Raw genomic sequence first — 19143 nt, 5'->3', positions numbered from 1 at the left:
CACAGAAAATCAAATCCATTCAGGGAGTACAGCTTGGCAGCTATAATACTCAAAATAAGACTGTTAGAAGTCATTTGGTTCTGGTAATAGATCAATTCAGGGCAGAACCTTGAGCAGAATCCAAGGCTACCTGGTGTTATAGGGAAGAAAATGCAGCCTTAAAAGAGAGTTTGAAAGTATAATCAAAGCCGTTTGAACAAATCCAGGTATCTGGATGATATTGGAAAGCAAATCTAAGCAAACATGATAATGGGATGGAGAAGACCTACATCATCTGATGTTGTTGATAATAATGATAATAATGGTCATATATTGGATTTATTATCCCTGGCATTAATGACTCAGTTTACGCTTGTTGTTTTTTCTTTCTTTTTATGTTTATTTCAAATGCACACATTAGAACTTTTTTTTAAGATCCAGTTATGTATTTAAAGCTGGATATAAAGTGAGACAGATTATCATTCTTCACCTCTCCCTATATCCACATCCTTTACAGTTCTGATTAGAATGAATTTCCCCATCCATTGTGTTGAACTTGTTTAAAGCAACTTGCTTTGGCCGACGGAAAATGGGAGGAAAGGATACTGTTAGAGCTATGAGCATAGGCCTTAAAAGACGCTGTGTGTTTACACGTGTCTTTTTGTATTTTTGACATATTCATGAGAAAAATCTGCGCCAGGTGGCCTATTGATCCCAGAGGAATAAGAGGCATGTGAAGCAGACCTGAGCACATCCTGACATGGAGCCAAGTCCAGGTGAGATCTGCCTACTTCAGGTCAGGTGCTGATGATCCACACAGTGAGCATGAAAAGAACTGGTTGCTATTTCAGGGCACTTAGATTTCTTGTGGTTTGGCATATGGTGTTGTTATAGCAATAATTGACTGATACAAAAGCCATTTTCCACAAATTTTCTATCATAATTTCAGCTTTGAGTAAAGCTAGTCTAAAACTAAATGACCATTTCGCTTACAGTGTTCACTTCATGTTTGACCTTACCTGTCGTCATCAGGGCACAAACATAATCCTGGCCCCAATAACTGAAACCTAGGAGTTAAATTTGACTTCTTTTCCTTCATTGATTTACCAGTAGGACTTGTTGAAATTTATTTGAAAAAAAAACCTGTTTGATATAACCTTTTCTGCTCAAAATCCACTGCAAACATTCTAGATCTAGGTTCTCATCATCAAACTATTATATTAGTGAACTTGACCGAGTCCTGTTTTCTGAAGCTTATCTCTTCTTATAATTATCATCAACATCAATACCATTTCTCACTTTTCTCATTCCTCCTTCCCTCTTTCTTTATACATTAATTCATACTTTTCATAGGCTATTATTAATCACTTACTATGCACTAATATCATAGATGGCGTTGGGAATACAAGGTAGAATATACCTGAGTCTATTTTCAAGATAATAACCAGTTTTATTTTTTAAAGCTATACATTATGTTGAGATCAGATCTGTCAGAGACAGTTTCAACAGAATAAAACTACCAACAGCAACCAAAAAAACAAGAAATAAAAAAAAAAAAAACCTCTCTCCTCAACAAGAAAGTGTAAATATTCTTTAGGGTAAAATCAGTTACAAAAGAGCAAGTACTCCCCTTTTATTCACCTTGTAGGGACAACTGCAAAATTTTACAATTCACAAAATGTTCAACATAGATGATTAAGTTACTATAAACCTTATGATAAAAAAGTTTATAAGACTTATTTTTTGTCAAAGTTATATCTTTTTCAGTGTCGATTCATTTTCCCTTTAAATATCAATAAGCATGGTTAGAGCATCTAAAACTAGGATAACTAGGAGAAGAACATATATAATTTTGATCTTGTTTGGAACTTCTGCTTGCCTGCAACAATGTCCTTGGTTTACCTTATTCTTAGGATCCCAGTTCTGCAAACATTGTATATCCTGTTTTTATTAGCCTGGTAGGAAATCCAGTTTCTTCATAGTAATCAGAATGCTCTATGTACTTAAGCCAACAAGGTTACTTACCCTGTCTGTAAAAGCTCCTTATCTGATACAACTGTGTCTTACAATTCTATATCTAACATTGGTAATGTATAAAGCTTATACTTTGAGATTTCACCATTATGGGGAAACAGAAATTTAACCAAATAATTGCAATAATATAGGGTAAGCAAGGACAGTGAGATGACATGGGAAAAAAAAATTAGTTCTAGATCGATATAAGGATAGAGAGAGACAAAGGCGGTGGGGAATCCTCAACAGAAGCAGTAACGTCAATTTTGTTTTTTTAAAAAATAAATGATTTTGCCAATCAAAGAGAGAAAGTCCATCTGTAACCAACTGGCATGCCTTGAGCACTAACGTTTGCCAGATAAATTATTTCATTTCCCTTACAACAATCATAGTTTTATAATCATCTCTACTTTAAAATTAGGAATTAATGAATCAAATAAGTGAATCCTTGTGCTTAACGTTACCCAATAATTAAGGGGTAGAACTGAGAATTAAACTTAGACTCCTTTGTTAAATCCAATGCTCTTTCCATTCAAAGTGCTGGGAATGACAGACTCAAGAGCAAGCAGAAGTAAAAACATCAGTGTGGATAACGAAGGGCACATAATTCAGAGTGATATTCTTGCAGTGAAGTTGTAAAAATGTGATTGTTATTGAATAATTTGTATATTTTTGTATTTTGTGAATTTTGTATATTTTTCAGATGTTCTTTATGTTGGGAATGTGATATTGCCTGAAGAAAGGGGAGAAAATATGTCACATTTTCTGAATTTCATGTATTACTGAGTATATATATGAAAATATTTGTAAATTGAATTTCTATATTCCAGATCTAATTTCTCAGTTAGAGAATTTCAAGTTTAGGGGAATAAATTTTTTCTTCAATAGAAAACAGCTCTTAAGAGTTTGATATGTAATTATAATTTATAAAAACACTTATGTGTTTTCTTATGTATGTATATAGAGCTTCAAAATTATTTTAATACCTTGTTATATACTGTAAGCTTTGAGCAGAAATTATAGAATTTCTAATTTTATAGTATTGTGGTCAAAGAACATGTTGTATATAACATTCATTCTTTGGAATGCGTTAGGAATTATTCATGGCAGTAAGTCTCCAATTTTAAAAATATTCCACATGTGCTTAGAAATGTGACTATTATGTATTCTTGACTTTCTATGGGCAGAGTGCTAGAGAGATAGAAGGCATTCAGATAGATCAACTGATAACAGGTAAATATTTAGTTATAGATAGTATTGTCTCTGACCCATTAATTCCTTTACATCTGTGAAACTTACTACTTGCATAATCAGTTTCTCAGATCTATCCTCCAAATCAATTTTTCTCATGATTTCCTGACTGTAAGTGATCTGGTTTGTGTATGTATTGTGCTCTGTGATTTTTATGTATTTCTTATTTTCTCTTTTCCTGATTTTAATTGGATTAAATAATATTTTCTTCATTCTCCTCCCATACTAGATTGGAAGACATATATACTCCTCCTATTCTTTGACTGGCTACATTTTATATTTTTTAATGTGCACATCATGCTTATTTTTAAAGTTAATTTTTAAAAGAGGAACATTGTGAGAGAACTTGGTCATCCTATATTAAACCATACAACACTTTCACTATCCCAAGTATATAATATTGGCACAGATATTAGAAATATACATATGTGAGTCAAAATAGAAAACCCAGAAAACAAAAAGAATATTGAGTAAGAACTTAATATATCAAAAAATTCTACTTTGACATAGCGGGAAAATGGTAGATAGTAATTTTGCTTGTGCAACAGAAAGAATATAAAGTATCACCTAGCTCCTAGTATACACAAAAATGGGTTTCACAAAATGCTAAATAGACTAAATACTTGAATATACACAAAACAATAATGGAAACACACACACACAAACACACATGAAATCACACACCCATGTTAGAAATGAAACTCAAATCTCTAAAGAAAATGATGGACACATACGAGTTTACTTTTTTTTTTTGGTAAGTCAAACTATACAACAAACAAAACCAAATGAAAAAAATAGATTGTGAAAAATATGTGCAACGCATGTGACAAAATGTTAATATATATTTTCTTCAATTGGAATTGATATTTGACAGTTATTTAAAGATAGATTTAGCTTTCAATATGCATGGACTTTTATCATGAATCACTCATTGCTTATAGAAAAAGGAAAATATAAGCAAGTAAATTTGTACAGACATTTTTAGGATGTCCACCTTCAAAATCTATTTCTTCTGAATCACTTTTGAATTGGATTCACAGTGTTCATTGTTTTCTGTGCTATATCATCCTCTGTGACAACACAAGTATTGGTGATGAAGAATTTGTTAAAACAATCCATAAAAGAAGTAAAGGTCATCAGTGATGGCATTTAAGTAGGCTTTAGAATTTCGTAGAACTAACAAACTATCATTTATAAAACTTTTAAAGTTAGCCTAAAATATACATAAAGTGTAACAACTCAATCACTTTTAGAAAATAAATGCATATTAAATTATAATCTAGGTCCAGATACAACATATTATAAACACTCCAGAATTCTAGTCCATTTTTAAACTGGTGTATACTAGAAGCACCTCAAATTCTAGTCCATCTGTAACCAGAATCTTACAGATGGACAAGTATATGACCAAACAGAAACTTAAATATTATTAATAGGCAATTCAGAGAAGAAGAAATTCCAGCAGCAAATAGGTAAGAAAAGATTTCAACCTTTGCTAGATATTAGAGAAATATAATTAATAATAAAATAGTTTCTAAAAGTCAATATGTTAAAAATAAAGAGAATGTATTTTTGTCAGAAATTTAATATAAAGGAGTCCTTTTATATATTGCTGTTTAGAACTGTGAATATTAAAATTTTTTAAAGAATAAACATGACAACATATCTTCTAATTAAAACTATGCATAGCCTTTCACCCAGAAATCACAGTTCTGGGAATATATCCTATAAAAATAAAGCATATATAAATAAGAATATTATAGCAAAGTTAGTTGTTTATTTTGTAGTGACTTCCAATGGAAAAGAAAGTGAATATCTAGTAATAGAGAAATGGTTAAATGTATTATTCAGCCATTCTGAAAAAATGAACTATACTATTCCTACTAAACTATAGGGAATTGTATGAGGAATAAATTAACATATTCAAAATGCTAATAAATGGATGACATACAATTACTTTGTTCAAATATGAAATAATATGTTTTCCCAGAAGAAATTATAGTATTGCCATCAAGTTGGAAGGAAGAACCCACATCAAGTTACATCAAACTTGTGGAGAGGTTTAGGGAAAAGGCCAACAGAAAATAATATATGGTAAACGAAACTAAATTTGCACAAAATAAAATTATATATGTATAAAAGTATGTTAATTCTTTTATATTCAAGTATGTGTGTAAATATACAAAATGCAGTAGGAGAAAAGGTTAAGAAAATGCCAATATATTTATCTCAGAGTAGCAACATTTTAACATTTATATTTTTTACATTTTTCATTTTTATATGTAGATTATATATATAAAGTATGTTCATTTTAATATAGAGTTATTTAAATGTTAACAATAAAAGTATTATATAAATAAGAAACAATTCTATTTTTATTGTGGAAAAAAGTAGGAAATACCTCTATCACTTGTAATAATCTTACTGCAATCTTCCACAATTTGCTGTAAAATAATTTAGTTCCATCTACTCTTAATTTTTCTGAGATTAGTTTTTATTTTTTAGTTTTTACATATATAGCAATATATCCTACAAATTTCTTTATTTACCATTACTTTTTAACCTAATTCTTTTTTTTTTTTTTTTTTTTTGGCGGTACGTGGGCCTCTCACTGCTGTGGCCTCTTCCATTGCGGAGCACAGGCTCTGGACGCGCAGGCTCAGCAGCCATGGCTCACGGGCCCAGCCGCTCTGCGGCATGCGGGATCCTTCCGGACTGGGGCGCGAACCTGTGTCCCCTGCATCGGCAGGCGGACTCTCAACCACTGCACCACCAGGGAAGCCCTTAATCTAATTCTTTTTAAGGTTTTGTTTCTTTCTTAGAAAATTGTATCCTTTAGTAAATTCAATATTTCCGCCATGTTGACTTTGTATTTATTTCACAATTTTGAACCATATTTAATTAAGAAAAAAATTCCAGGTATGAAATATAGCTCTTTGAGAATATCGTTGCATTGTTTTCTGGTTTCTATTTTTATTGCAAAATGATTGCTATGTATGCCTTTGCCGATAATCTGCATTTTTTTCTCATAGTTTTAATGCTTTTTTTTTATATCATCTTTGCAGTTTAATGTCTCACTGTGTTCCTAAAATGTATTTACCATTATCTTGTTGAATTCATCTCTACTAGAACTCCTATTGAACACTGCTTGGAGATCTTCATTTTATTGTCTTTGTTTCTTAACTTTAATCATATATTCTTGAAAATGTTATCTATGCTTTAGGTGATTTCCTCAAATTTATTTTTAATTTATGAATTTTCTCTTCAGCTCTGAATAAACTATGTCTTGTCCTTACTTTGATTCTATCCCAGCCATTTTCTCTATTAGTTTTAAAACATATTCATTGTAAATTCTTGTTTGTTTGTTTGTTTCTTTTTCCAGACTGGTCTATTTTCCTTGCCTCTCAAGGATGTAACATTTTAACTGTGAAATCATCCTCTGCAGAAATTGTTTTCAATAGTTTGATGCTATGGATTCTAATGTAATTCCCCTGAAATAGCTTTCTTTGCATTTCAGTTTTCACTTGCATTTGCCTGTGTATGGGCCCATGGGCTGTGCCATATCAGCATCATATCGTACGTCATTCTTTTTCTATGTCAGAATTTCAGCACCATGAGGGCAGTGTGAAAAGTTCCAGTACATGTGCAGAATATAAGCCTTTCAATTATGGCTGTTTTTTCATTTACAGGTCAAGTAAAGACTATGTTGTATGCTTCATTCTCAAGGTACTAAGGCAGAATTTTTGTAATCCTGTATTGAGAGATGGGTCCTATATTTAGACATTTTCCCAACTCTTCGATTTATCACGGAGACCAGTTATTGCTCCCTTGTGCACACAAGGCTGGTATCCTTGATTACCTTCCCCACACAGTGTTAGATCCTGAGTCCTACAGCACATGTAATGCACAATTCCTATGCTTATCTAAGCCATTCAGTTTCAACTTCTGCTGTCTGTACTTACATTGTGTTCACTTTTTTCTTTTGGTTCCTTGGGCATTTTCTTTCTTATTTTTCAACTTTTCTCTGTATTAAAAATCATATTTTATTCCAATTTTCATGTTTATAGAGGGATAAGACCTTGTATATTAGCCCCTATCACACTGATGAAAAATCTGATAGAACATCTCTACCTACAGGAAACCTATAGCAAATATTTTGTACAATAATCATTTCATAATACAACTATGTTTACGCTTATATACTGACAAGATACATTAAAAAAAAACCAAACAGTTTGAATTAGAATTGAACAGGTTTTGAGTCTTCATGACCAGATAATTTGTTTTTCTAAAGTATTACACACAATTTATAATTATGTGCAATATATAAGTGCCAAAAAAAATAAATTCCAGGAACATATAGAGATGGTCATTTATGTTAGAGTTAGCACTTTGGTACTGCTATATGTGCATCTGTTTATAGCAGGTGCAATTTAATATTACTTTTAACTAAAGTCCCCAGGAAACAAATATAATAGTAAGTAAAAGGCTGTCATTTTGTCTTCAGTATTTATATCAACTAGGGAATGTTCTTTTAAATATAATATTTCCATATGGTAGATTTAGGTAAGCATGTTTTAGCTAAGCTTCATAAAAGTGGTTTTATTTATAGCTATGTGATATAAAAATTCATAATGTATATACCAATACTATAAATATGAATGACAGATATTTCATTTTTTGGTAATTTTTATAAACTTTTACAAAATAATTACAACTTATAACTCTAATATCTAATGCCATATAAGTATATTTTATTATACAATTAAGTATGCTAGTGTATCTAGCTATCTTATTTATATATTATTTTTCTAATTTTGTAATTGACTTTTCCCTTAACTTGAATTAAGACCTCAAGAAAATAGAAATATTTTAAAGCAAAAATGGCTTAAATATTTGGTCATTTACCCTATAGTTAAACAAACTAAATATTAAATAAATTTTGGCACTTTCTTATAATAAGGTGTAAGGTAAGCATGAAAAATCATGTTTCAAAAAATTGTAAAGTGTATCCGTAACATAAAAGTTGCTTAACCTAACAGAGAAATTCTCTGTTTACATATGTTGAGATACCATTCCTCACCTATCATAATGATAAAACATAAAAGGCCTGACAACATATTCTGTTGGCAAGAATGTGAAGAAAGAGGCACTCTCAAACAGATGGTGAGATTGAAAAATGGAGGGAACTTGACCATAGCTAACAAAGTTATATGTGAAGTCACCTTTGAATCAACAATCTAATACCTAGGGATCCATGTGAAAGTTACATTGCCAAAATATGAAATGATATATGTACATGATTCCAGCATTATTTACAATAACAAGAATGAAATCAACCCAACTATTCACTGTTCATCATCACAGGACTGGTTACAAAAAGTGTGCTATAGCTGTACAAGAAAGTACTACTCACTTGTAAAAGGAATGAGAAAGAAATATCTCTCTACTGAAATAAAATCAACTCCAGTATATACATATATATATATGATATATATATATATATATATCACAGAATGATGTTTATATATGCTCAATTTTGCAAAATAACTATGTACATTCATTCATATTTGCTTATATGTGCAATACTAAACACTGGAAAGGATAATCAAAAAACAATACAAATGATTGTCTATAGGAGTAGAAGTGTTCAAGGATCTTCCTCAAATGTACATCACTGTATGGTTTCTGACACATATGGTTTACATTCAATAGTGTTTTACAGAATTAGAAATAAAACTAAGTTAAAAAGAAAAAATAAAACTGTAAACAAATCAATAATTTAGTTATTAGTATAGTGACAAAACTATCACACACAAAAAAGAATTGCCTTAAGTGACTTTAAAACACCGAAATTTAATAATGAAGAGAATTGCAAAGAAAATTTAACAGGCCCTTGGTAGATTTAGTGTTTGTAGTAATATTGCTACTATTCTTTTGAGGTTATTATCAGTAGAATATAAAATCAAGGAAATAAATAAGCAAAACTTAAGATATCCAGCATAAGAATATATAGAATTGAAGAAGTTTGTCAAAAACTCTGTGATTTTGAATTTGTATTGGAAATAACATAAAATCTTACAAATGTATATATTCCCATAGCTTTTGGCCCACTTTGAGTGACTAAAAGTCCATCGTTGACTAGTTTAAATTCACATCTCACATCTGACTCAGAACTTTGCCTCCCCTTCCCCACTCATTCACCAACGCTGCCAATTAAGCTTGGTATTCCAGGGATTTGAAAGAATTGGGGGACAGGATCAGCTCTGTGATTGCTTCTCCCACTCCAGTGACTGAAGTAGATGGGCAGTGTTGTGGCATGTAGGATACGGCCACCCTCCCTTATGTGGTAGACTCGTCTGGTGCTGGTTGAGGCTAAAAAGGAGGAAGACACATTTTTCTTCACTTTACTCTCTTTGATTGTAATCTTTTCTTCAGGTGGCCTGCCACATCTTCACTTCATACTGACTGCCAGTGCCTCTGTGTGGAGGCACCAAAATGCTGGATTTCTCATGGGATACAAATACCATTTAGGGGAAAAAGCCTGGGTGAGGTGCTCCTCAACCCCTCTCATCTCCAGCAGCTCCAGTTATACTCCCCTGCATCTTCTTCTGAGAATTCTATTATCACTCACTTTTGTTAGGTCAGGGACCAGTAAGATAACTTTTCATTGTCATTTGATCCACAGGAGATCCTTGAGAACTGGCTGCTCAACCCTCACTTCTCTCTAAGGTGTGGCACCATCTCTCTTTTTCTCTTTTTCCATTCTCAGGCTCAAGGAAGATCAACAAGTACACTGGCAATCAGATAGCCCAGCAGAGATTAAGACTCCAGGCTTCTCTTCTTTCAGCCACCCTCCATTTTTACAAGTGATTCTCTTGGGTACCCCTGTTGCTTGATCCTTTGCTCTTCTCTCTGGTCTTATTTATACAATGAAAACGTGGTTATTTTTTGAAGAAAGTATCTGTCCACCTTGATGATGTATCTCTTTAGAGAATGTGGGTACTGAAAAACACTTTGTCTTAAATTCTGGGTTCATGAAGACCATTCCAGGATAGGAAAAAAAAAAAGTTACACTCAATATCTTCTTACAATGACTATGAGGATAGTACATACTAAATTTGAATAAAAAGCATCATTTGAGACAACTGGTTGCCAGGCAAAAATATTTTAAAAAAATAAACTTTGTATTAAGGAACTATGGAAACTTATTAACATAATGAGTATTTTTAAAATACAACTACAAATTTCCAGTAAAGAAAATATTCATGCTCAATAAAAGCATTCCTGAGATAAAAACTTTAAAACTTCAGTAAATTATGTAAGGCTGTGAGTGCTATGATGTGATGCAAAAGATAATCTAAAGTAGAAAAAGTTTCTCTTTATTGTGTTTTTAAGAACTATGAGTGATGGAACACTTCCTCCTTATGTGGTTTGGATGGAATAAAACCAAAAAGGAGGGACTTCCCTGGTGGCACAGTGGTTAAGAATCTGCCTGCCAATGAAGGGGACATGGGTTGGAGCCCTGGTCTGGGAGGATTCCACATGCCGCAGAGCAACTGAGCCCATGCAGCACAACTACTGAGCCTGTGCTCTAAAAGCCCATGAGCCACAACTACTGAAGCCCCGTGCCTAGAGCCCATGCTCCACAGCAAGAGAAACCACGACAATGAGAAGCCCCCTGCAACAAAGAGTAGCCCCCGCTCACTGCAGCTAGAGTAGTCCCACGTACGGCAACAAAGACCCAACACAGCCAAAAAAAAAAAAATAATAATAAATTTTTAAAAAAGGAGAATCAACAATAATTTTTACCTCATAGGACATGTTGGTAGGGATTTAAGTTGCAAATTAGATTTTATTTTTGTATATTTACAAATTCTAAATTTTTTCCTGTTTCTCCTTCTAAATAATATGTGAGGTTGTTCTGCCTTTGCAAAAAAAAACACCTATCTTCTGATATATTAATAAACCTATGTCTTGAGGGATTATTTTTAAATCATTATAACATTTCTCTGTACTTAATTTCTCCTACTTCTTCACCAAATTTCTCCTACTTCTTTATCTTTTTAAGAATAAAATCTGAATCATTAGCTCTTATTGTTTAGTCACTGAAATGTTTAAGTTCAGATTTAATGCATTTATATCTTTACAAATGTATTGTAATAGACAAAAGGTGAGAAAAAGTTGAGTGCATTTCACAAAGATCCTAACTAAGGTCACAAGAAAAGATATTTATTTTCAGTATTTCATTGTACAGGCAATCATCTTCTGAGAAATAACTGTCCATTACCTCTGAGTTCAGAAGACCAAGTCATTTTATTTTTTAAAGAAATTAGTACATTTTATTGATCATTTTCTTAACACTCATCCATATACCCTATCAAGATTACTTTTAAACTCACCATTCCAATGTTTTATTTCAGGAGTTTTTATCAACCATTTTCATGATAAGAACTCAAAAAGTATTTGAGTGAATGAATCAAAGAATATTTAAGTTATTAATTTACCCAATCAGACTATTCATGCAAGTCTTGCTAACCACACCATCTGAAAAGAGACTCATTTTTGTGTTTTATTGATATTTTCTTTCTTAATTTTTATTTTTTTAATTGGTTTTTGTTGTGTTCTCCCAAGGACAAGATTGGAACAACTTGGTTTCTCTGTTTACATTTTTTTCCCTCCGCTTATGTATCTCCTTAGATACATACTCAGACATCTAATTTCTTCCTAACTTACTTTTAGAAAGTTTCTTTATCACCTGGGATTGATTTATTTAAACTGAATTTGGGTTTATGTAAACACTACACACTATCAAGAGAATTAAAAAAACAATGGCTAGTCTTTTTATCTGTGTGTTTCCTAAAAACATCATTTTTTATCTAGAGTGTTAAACATCATTTCTTCTAGCCACTTCTATTTTTAGATATTTCTCTTAGACTTCTAGTAGAGCTGGATTATTTTTTTCTCAAAATGACTACCTTGTTCTCTATCATCTCACAATAACAATCCTATGTTGTTGTTTCCAAGTAAAGCAACACTTCAAGCTCTTTGGCAGTGTACTAGTTTTAAAAATCATCTTTGTACTTCTATATAATAGTGAAATTACATAGCATAAATAACTATTATTAAGCAAGATTTCATAACATTTATTATTAAATATGAATATTTTAAGTGCCAGATAATGAGCTAGAAGGAAAATATATTTTAAAAAGTTATTACATAAAGTGGTGTAATAAGAGAGATAAGGCTCTATATGGGTATGAAGGATATGGCTGCTCGGATGAAGAGGACAAGCAGGATTGGCGTTCATTTTCAAGAAGTTCATTTTCAAAAAGAATTAGGAGTTTTCCAGATTAAATGGTGGAAGCAGGAGTTATTCCAAGTGGAAGGAGTATCAAGTATGAATTCATGGAGTTATAAGAAAACATGCATATTCAAGCCTTGCAGTAGTTAAGTATAGCCATAGTGTAATGTACAAAAGGTATGTGGACAGGATATCAAGAAAATATGCAAACCAGAGAAGGATACATCCTGGATGTAAAATGAATACTTTGAATTTTACCTTGAATTCTAGGCAAGGGGTGACAAATAATAGTTTTACCTTATAGAAACTTCACTACACTAAACGGGAGAATAAATTAGAAGTTCAAAACAATGGATATTAGGAAAACAGTGTATTGTACTAAGCCAAGCAAGTCATAATAAAGACCTGAATGAAGGCAATGAAAATCAGTATAAAGATAAGTGGACAGATTCAAGAATATTAAGTAAAATTGGTAAGTCTTCATCTATTAAGCATGTGAGTAAGGAAGAGAATGGCATTTCTGGACTGACCTGGACAGCAGAGTGAGTGGTTAAGCTATTTAAAAAGATAAATAAATTTTAAGGTGAAGATCTTGAGTTCAATTTTAGACAAGGGATTTCACGTAAAACCAAAAAATAAATATCTAGTAAAAAATTAACTATATGGATTTGGAATGTATGTATTTGGGTTGGAATAGCAAGTTTCAGAGCTATCCACATATTAGTGGCAGTTGAAATAAAAGAGGAATGGGATTACCTAAGTCAGTGGTATATCACAGGAAAAGAAAAGACCTGAGGAAGGAAGTTCGGAGAACAACACTTTAGGGTAATTAAGAGAAGATGTCTTAGCAAGGAAGATAGAATGAAATATTCAGATGTAAGAAGAAGACCAGGAAAACTAATACCATGAAAAATAAGACAGAAGATACTTTTTTAGGAGACAGGAGCAGATGACTAATGGTTATGGATGTACCAGGAGTTTGAGTAACATACTGACTTAAAAAATAATTGGGCTGATCAACAAGGATAGTTATTATAATCTTGGTGCAAAGCACTTCAGTGGAATGTCACTTAGAGGAACAACTTCTGTCTGGTTTCTGAAACAGTTTTCATGGAATTATCTGGAGTCCTTGCTACTTCTGAATTAAATTTCAAGTATTTTTCAAATTTATCTTTAATAGAAAATGTCAGAGGGAATTTCACCACTGACACACAATCAGAAAGATGAGAGATGTTGATGGAAAATCCATGTTGCTTCTAGGTATGTAAGAACACCTTTAGTGAAAGATTAGGTTGAGGTAGATGTTATAGAGAAATTATAATGTTTTGAATATAGTAACTAATCTTAATATTATAATAACCCCAATTGCATAAGGATACTAGTTAGGTAGGAGTCATGAACTCAGCAAAACACTGAGTGTCTTCTAAGTGACAGGTCCTGTTATAGATAATTTCATATATGTATAAATAAGAAACATTTGATCCCAAATCTAGTGGTAAACTACTATAGGTTAGTTGAAGTTAATAGTTTCTGCTACCATCTTAGGTATCTTTTTTTGACTGTATGAATAGTGTACTTCATATGCTATGGTAAATTTTTAATTACACAGTAAAACTCAATCATAGATATTACATTTTAGAATACATGTCACCACTCTTGGTTGTAATAGGTTACTATTACTGAGGCAAGCTTTGGCACCTTTATTGTCAAATACTTGAGTTGATGATTAAATAAAGAAGCCTACCTACTTTAAATATTGAAACCTATGAGAGGGCAAACACTATGCCGTTGACTTCTCATTCCCCCTGTTCCAGGACCCCAAACTCGTGGATGACATCCAGAGCATGGAAGGGACTAAGGCACAATGCAAGACAAAAACCTAGAATGCCTTGATACAGGACTCACCCTGTCACAGCACTGCTGTCTTCCTATAAGATGTTACTTGGTTTGAGTAGCTGTATTTTTTATCCATAATTTATTAGTGAATGGTTATTGAAAAAATGCCTGTGTATGAAGCCACTTTGCCAGGGAATCCCCAAAGGAATCTTTACTGGGTACTATTATTTTAATGAACAAAGGGTTTCTGTAAAGCATAACTGTGAGGTACAGAATTCAATGGTGCTTCATTCCACTTCATTATCAAGTAGCTTTGTGACAAAATAATGAAAGCAGCATTAACTTGAATTTGCCACTCTACATATATTTTGTCATATCAAATGCTCATTTTCGAAATAATAGTATTAAAGTACCAAAAAATTAATGTGGAATAAAAGCAGCACACCCACACTTCATAGGATATGTACCTAACTAAACAAAAGTGTTTATTACTGGGGCTTTCTTTTTTTTTTTTTTTCTTTAATGTTTCTACACAATTAAAGATAACATTACTCTTTCCAGAGGGGGAGGATGAAAACAACTGTGGGTAGGGGCTTCTTTAGAAGAGGGATTGTTTTTTTACTTTTAAAGTGGTCTCAGAATATTTAAAAATAGTGATTCCCTTTGCCAAGCCTCCCTGGGCTCCCGGCCCCCCCGCCCCCAGCTGCTCTCTCTCGGCCTTTTCTGCTTCTTGCCCCTTCACCATCTCCTCCTCCTTTCTTTTTGCTTCTAATCACTTATATGCCACCCCTCCTGAAAAACTACCTTCTCCCCTCTTATTTTGTTGTTTGCTTTTGTTTTGAAACAAAAATTCCAAATGAACAAAAAGGATGCATGGGAAGGAAAGGTTTCGTGAGCTTAGTTATTCCACCAGCTGCCAAGTTTTAAGTTCTTCCTCCAGCTCTCACTAACCTCTTGAGCAACCAGAAGTTGCAGCCCTTGCTAAAGCCTAGATGATGCTAACCGAAAAGCAGAAAATTAATAAGGAGTGGGGGATGTATTCTTATTATTCATGAGCTCTGAAACATGCCTGAGAATGTCTAATGGTTTTATGTTAACTAATAAACATATATACACTACCAAATGTAAAATAGATAGCTAGTGGGAAGCAGCCTCATAGCACAGGGAGATCAGCTCGGTGCTTTGTGACCACCTAGAGGGGTGGGATAGGGAGGGTGGGAGGGAGGGAGATGCAAGAGGGAAGAGATATGGGAACATATGTATATGTATAACTGATTCACTTTGTTATAAAGCAGAAACTAACACACCATTGTAAAGCAATTATACTCCAATAAAGATGTAAAAAAAAAAAGAGGGAGGGGATATGGGGACATATGTATCTGTATAGCTGATTCACTTTGTGATAAAGCAGAAACTAACATGCCATTGTAAAGCAATTATACTACAATAAAGAAGTTAAAAAAAAGCGTTTATTACTACTTAAAGGTAAGGGCGGGCACCTTTAGTGAAAGATAAAGTTCAAGGAGCTATTACAGAGAAATTATAAGTTTTTGAATATAGTAAACAGACTTAATGTTTATAACTGAATAAGATCAGTGGTCAACTTTCTAATTTTTTAAGGATGAGTGCTATCTAATTTCACACCTCAACACTGAAGGACACATATACATATGGACACATGCACACAAACCACCACCACCTCCAAATTGCATTTGTCTGTGTTACTGTAGAAAATATCTACTGCATTTGTGTCTCAAGGGGAATGTGGCAACATGAGGATAAAACCCAGTGTGAGCAGCACCCAACCTGAGGTAAATGTGGGAGTTACTGGAATTACTGTGATGTGACTCTTTAAATGAAATGAAGAAATAACAAAGTAAATTTTGTATTGTCCTTTGATTACAGCTTTAGGCATATGGATTATATTAGATCCTGAGTTGTAGGAGTGGTGTAAATGTAATTGTAAAATTACATCAACTTTTTAGAAATATCTATAGAAATTAGGTAAAGCTATATTTTGATTTTATGTGGTATAATTAATGTAATTAATGTTTGTTATATGAAGGTAGACATGCATGTGCATGTATAAGAAGGTAAATAACTTAATATGCATAATGTATGTATATTTTTGTTTATATATATACACACACAAAATACATATATATATGTTTGTATATTATATATATATATATATATATATATCTCCATATATCACTTCATTTTATAACTTTAGTTTCAATATGTGGTACATTTTTGCATTAAATACATATACGTGAAATGGAATGTTTCCTACACCAAAGTACATATTTCAGACGTCTGGGATTTTTTATCTACATTAAAAAAATCATATACTATTACAACTGAAAGGATTGACTATTAAGGGCCATTCATTTTATAGACAAACAAAATTAGCTACAAGAAGATACTATTTGCTCCATGATACACACTATATATTTTTAATATATTTTAAATTATCTGACAGTGACAGACATTATTAAGAATGACCAAAATGTACTCTAAAATTAACCTACATACATTTTTTTCAGAAAATGTATCATTACAATTATTTCTAGGTATAAGTGCAATTTGGATTACTGCTACTCACTTTTCCTGTCTCTAGATTTGCTAGGTTTTTTAAGTTGCTGGCTGAGTCTATTCAACATCTTAGTTGCCGAGTTTGTCTCTGTCATCAGCTACTTTCTCTCCTGCTCACTTCATATACAGTTACATGATAAACAGCATTTAATACATCACAACATTGAGGCTTAAAAATTCTCTCTGATTTTTGCCCCTGATCAGTCATTCCAATTTAAGAGCTTGGCCTGTTTCCATCATGTTCTCTAAATGGTTGACATTACCTATTAATACTGCTTTTAATGTTGATATAAGTTCCTGAACAATTCATAGAATTTTAATATTTTAATATCTTTATCTTTTTGTTCTAAGTACATTACACCTATTGCATCACTTTTCTGAATTCAGTTTCTTTACTCGTGTAGCGTTCTGTACTTTTTGGGGGGGGGGGTTTCATGAGGAATAGGCCTTAAACCTCCTGGCTCTATCTACATTAACGACCTAGTCACTGAGGACAGTTTCTTCACTACTCATACATATATTTTCCCCCTTCTCTCTGGTTAGGCTGCATGCCCTGTACATGTAACCACCCACTTACCAGCCCACCTCTTCAGTCTGATCCACTGGACTGATAGATACCACACACTCTGTTCCAAATTCTCTGACAGACTTACATACATGCTTAATGTTAAGCTTTTGTGTGAGAAAAATGACTTTACTTGAAGAGAAGCACATAAAGGTGATGTGGTAAAATACTACTATATTTTAATTAATTATTTGATTCATTCATTCAACAAGTATTTATTGGGTGTCTACCATGTGCGAGGCACTATTCTATCTGCTGACACTATATTACCCTTATATAGTGGAGTAGTGGGTAGAGACAGAATATAAACAAATAAATAGCATGTTTAGGGAGTCAGATGGTGAAAAGTGCTAAGGGAAATTAAGCAGGGAAGGGATGTGAAGACATTGTTTTTAATAAGGTCTTCAGCTCTCACAGATAAGGTGATACTGGAAAGAGCTTGAAAACAGGTGAAGGAGTAAGCTCCCATACAGCATTCATGTATGATGTTCCAGGTAGTAGTACTGGATGGTGCAAATGCCCTAAGATTGGAACTGGGCTCGATCCTTGGCCTGTCCCTGGATTGATTTACAGCAGGAAGATCATTATTAGTAAAAAAAAAAAAAAAAATGCTAGATAGTAGAAGAGAAGTAAAAGATGTGGTCGGTCACAGGGGACACATAACCAAGATCATGTCAAGCTCTGTAAACTATTATGAGAGATTGTATTCTGAGAAAGGTAGGAAATCACTGACGAGTTTAAGCAGAGGAATGATGGAATCTGGTTTGGGATTACTGTGATGAAAATTCTTAAGTAGTATCAGGTATGCCAATGAAGCTCAGGACAAACTAGAATTTTATTGCAAAAATGCTGAGAAATAATGGCACCTAGTCAAAAGTTTTAGTAGTGAAGGTAGTGGGAAATGATTAGATTATAACACTTTTCAGTATACTGCCATAACTCTTTGCTGACATATTGAAAATGGGGTATAAGAAAAAGAGAAGTCAATAATTACTCCAAAGATTTTGGCCTGCAGGACTCACAACAGGAAATGTGGAAGTGGTGTTACAGAGATGGGCAAGCCAGTAGGACACGCAAACCTCGCAGAAAAACCATAATTTTGATTTTGGACATGTTAATGTTGAGATGCCTATTATACATCCAAGCAGTGAGGCAAACTGAATATACAAATTTACATAACCATATGACCCAGCAATCCCACTATTGGGCATATACCCTGAGAAAACCATAATTCAAAAAGAGTCATGTACCATAATGTTCATTGCAGCTCTATTTACAATAGCCAGGACATGGAAGCAATCTAAGTGTCCATCGACAGATGAATGGATAAAGATGATGTGGCACAGATATACAATGAAATATTACTCAGCCATAGAAAGAAACAAAATTGAGTTATTTGTAGTGAGGTGGAGGGACCTAGAATCTGTCATACAGAGTGAGTAAGTCAGAAAGAGAAAAACAAATACTGTATGCTAACACATATATATGGAATCTAAAAAAAAAAAAATGGTTCTGAGAAACCTAGGGGCAGGACAGGAATAAAGACGCAGATGTAGAGAATGGACTTGAGGACAAGGGGAGGGGGAAGGGTAAGCTGGGA

The sequence above is a fragment of the Stenella coeruleoalba genome (assembly GCF_951394435.1).
Source record: "Stenella coeruleoalba genome assembly, chromosome: 8".
NCBI lineage: Eukaryota > Metazoa > Chordata > Mammalia > Artiodactyla > Delphinidae > Stenella > Stenella coeruleoalba.
This window is presented reverse-complemented; position numbering follows the sequence as displayed.